Source organism: Limulus polyphemus, unplaced genomic scaffold, assembly GCF_000517525.1.
Source record: "Limulus polyphemus unplaced genomic scaffold, Limulus_polyphemus-2.1.2 Scaffold4943, whole genome shotgun sequence".
Lineage (NCBI taxonomy): Eukaryota > Metazoa > Arthropoda > Merostomata > Xiphosura > Limulidae > Limulus > Limulus polyphemus.
This window is the reverse complement of record NW_013670553.1, coordinates 20201-23948: the sequence shown is the minus strand read 5'-3', so window position 1 is coordinate 23948 and position 3748 is coordinate 20201. Positions and strand designations below refer to the sequence as shown.

The 3748-nt window shown below is 31.8% G+C and overlaps 1 protein-coding gene across 1 annotated transcript in view; it reads right to left on the bottom strand.

The window, feature by feature from the left end:
- LOC106471889 (importin subunit alpha-1-like) overlaps positions 1-3117 on the bottom strand; it is a 58588-nt gene extending 55471 nt beyond the window's left edge. The window contains 1 exon segment of the mRNA XM_013932515.2: positions 2842-3117. The gene's annotated coding sequence lies outside the window, so the exon portion shown is untranslated.
- Between the last annotated feature and the right edge of the window lie 631 nt (positions 3118-3748).

The following is a 3748-nucleotide window of genomic DNA, read 5'->3' as shown; positions in this document are numbered from 1 at the left end:
ATAATCATCAGATATAAGCCCTCCTTTATCATCCCTCAAGGGTCCTACTCCCATCCTAACATTTTTTAACATTATTGTATTTAGAGAAATCCTTTCTGTTAATTTCTACATTTTCAGCCAACCTTTTCTCATAGATTCTTTTTGATGTCCTAATTTCCTCTTCCACCAACTTTCTTGATCTTCTAAGTCTCCTGTCATACCAGTTAATTTAAATTTCTTTAATTTATGGTGCTTTTCTTTAATTTTATCTCTTATACTCTTTGCAAGCCAACCTGGTTCTTTACTTGCAGCTACCCTCTTATTTCTATAAAGTATATGTTTACCTTGAATATTTCAAAATTTAACTTTTAAAAACATTTTCCAAATCTGCTCAAATAACGACAAATAATTCTTGTTGCATCCCTTCAACATTTGCTTTTTTGAAATTTGTAACCAAAATATCATTAATCTCCATATGCAGCAAAACAGTGAACCTAATAGAGCAATGATCACTAGCACTCAGATGTTCCCCAATTTCCACCCTCTCGATCATTCCTATATATGAAGTTAACAATTAATCTAAAATAGTATTGTTTCAAGTAGATTCCTTGACTAATTGGTAAAGAAAGCCATCTTGAACAGCATTTCCCAATCTATATGCCTGAAATTAAAATCACCCATTATTATTATTACCTCATTAACAACAGCTGAAATCTTAATCTCATTGCAAAGTTTCTCACTAATTTCATGCTATTATCTTTCATATCTTCAACAGTATGTAACTCACATTTTACATATAAAGCCACTCTTCCCTCTCTCTTTAGTACTCTATCCCTATTAAATAACCTATAACCCTGTATTTCAAAGGAAGTTCTGTCATAAAAATTGTCTACATTTAACCACATTCCAGTTATTCCCATTATATCAAAATCCTCCATTCCTACCAGTGCTCTAAAGTCATCTATTTTATTTCTTATACTTCTAGCATTACAATAGTAACAATTAAGTCTACCCTTATAACTACTTCTATAATCATTTCCTAAATTAAATTTCTTCTCTGCCACTTATCATTTTGCATTTAGTTTATCCCGGCCCTCACCACTGTCTAGTCCTAGTTTAAACTTCCCTAACAAGTTACAGCCGAGTTAACAGCCATAGCAAACAAACCAGCTCCCTTCTTCCACTGAACTGATCCCACAAGTCTAACCAGCCAATTTGCTCATCCTTACATACTAACCTAAGACTACCATTTAGCCATAGTGACCTACTTATAACTTCATCCCAACAGTTAATTCTGGGCAGTATCCCCAACAAAATTAAGTTATGATCTTTTTCTTTAAATACCTTTATCAACCCTTTGTACTTATCAATTAGCTTCTCTGACCTACCTTTCCCTACACCATTAACCCCTACGTACACCACAAAAACTGCATCTTTGCTAGCCCCCTTTGTCAGTTATATCCTCCATCTGTGCCCTAGGTTGTATAAACTGATTCTTTTCTCCCTATTTACTCCACAGACTGTCCTATCCACATGCTTTGTTAGGGAATTGCCTATAACTTCCTTATCCTCTACATTCTTCTCTGTCCCATTTGATTTCCTTCCCTTCAATAGTTCCTTGTCTGCAGAAGCCAAGGGCTGAAATATGTTGTTCAATATAATAGACAATACAGACAAATTATCAAGGCACTGGCAATGAACTCGCTAAATTTGTCTGCAAGTATAATGCAGCATGGATATGTTGTTGGAATTTGCACCCAAGTAACAAGAAAATTTACCATCTTGCATTTAAAAGAAATACTGCTTTAGTTCTGATAAAATCTTGAAGTTCAAGCAACAGAAAACAAGCTAGTAGTGGTAGAGATACAAATTTAACCATAGATGTGCAATTTAATGGACAAGGCTATGAACCAACATATTGTACTCAGAGCAGATGCATTTCTTAGAAAAACACAAGATTAATATGCAAAAAATATGAACTACATCTTCATTATAGCCAAAAAAACTTGCTGTCTCAATATTTATCCTTCAAAAGAATGCTTTCAAGCTCAGTGTTTGCAACACTGTTTTTAAAATTATTTTTTTTTGGTTACTAGCCTGTGTTACTTAACAATTAATCAGTTTTAAGTTATGTAATTTTTTTTTATTAAACATAAAAATGATGAAAGAAAATTGTTGTTTTTTTATTCCATCATCCACAATTTCTGTAACCTTTACGACCTGTTAGCCTAACATTCTCAGTCATATGGGAACATTTAATCATTATGCATTTTCAAAATGAAGAAATTAAATTTCTTTCAAGACTGTAAAAACAAAGTATCCTGAGTTAATAAGGTATCTTCTCTTAAACATTAAGCAATTAACGTGAAAAAATTCTTTCTTCTTTGGTAAGTCGATAAAAATTAAAAGGTTAGATACCAGGTGTCATTTATTTGCCCAATGATCCAAATCCCGTTGTAAAACTAAAACATCATCATCTCACAATTAGTCAGTAAATCACATTCACAGTCAACTAACTTACAAATACAATTCAGTTTTATACCAAAAATTCGGCAATCTTGACAAATTTGTTAACCATTTCTTTAATTATTAATAAGCAGATATTTTCTCAATTTAGAATTATATTATGACAGTTTTAAACATACATGACACTGATAATATTAATACAAATGGTGCCAGTAACTGTAAGTTGTAACTTAAACTTATTCGTAATACTAATAGTATTGCTAATTACTACTACTACTAGGACTAATGAACATAAAATGTTAACTTATGACTCGACTAAAATAGACCAGAAACTGAGAAAAAGAATCAGATGTAGTATCTTCCACGTATAAAAAAACAGAAATAAGTTAAACTTACCTTAATAAATGAAAATTATGGAAAATTCTGTTGATACTGATAGACACTGCTTTCTTTCCTCTACGTTTACGCCTACTTTGACTCTTCCTTCCTTCGAACTAGAAAACGATCTACAAGAAAAGAAAACCAACCGCTTAAAACAAATTTTGACGGAATTTAGATTTTAACTACTTGTTTGCTGATTGGTTGTTTGACATGTGACGTTAGTTGAAATTCAAATATTTAAATATTGGTTAAACGTTATATGGTCACATAAGCTAGTTTTGGAAATCAAAACTTAAGTTTTAAATTCGAATGTAACCAAATTTAATTTACTTGAGCCTTCTATATCCCATATTTAATTTTCTGTTATAATTTAATATAAGTCTGTTTTATTGGACGATAAAAAAATTTATATTTGGCAAAATCCCAAACTCCCTACTACATATATATATATATATATTTTATATGAATATGCATCGCTTTAAATATAACCAAATATAAGAAAGTTTAAATAACATATATCTGAAAAATTGAAACATATTAGTTGAAATACTGACTAAAATTAAATAAATTTGTTTGAAAGAAATGTTCTTCGTCAGATAATTATTTAATTAATTGTTTGTTTCAAAACTTTCACGCAGTGTTACTGAAAGTGTTAGCTTCTATCTTTCTTAGCGCAAAGCTATCTGCACTCTGTCCACCACAGTGAATCGAGACCTGCATTTTAGTGTTGCCAGTTCGTAAACTTCCCGCTGACCCAATGGAGAACTACAAAAGGAGGATACCTGCGCATAGCCGTTCTTAATTTTGAACTGATAAACAGGTCAATAACTCTCACTGTCAGTTCTTGGGATACACTTATCTCGCCAACCATCACTGTTATATCTTACCCATGGCCCAAATTGCGGAATTTTGTTTTTGCGGA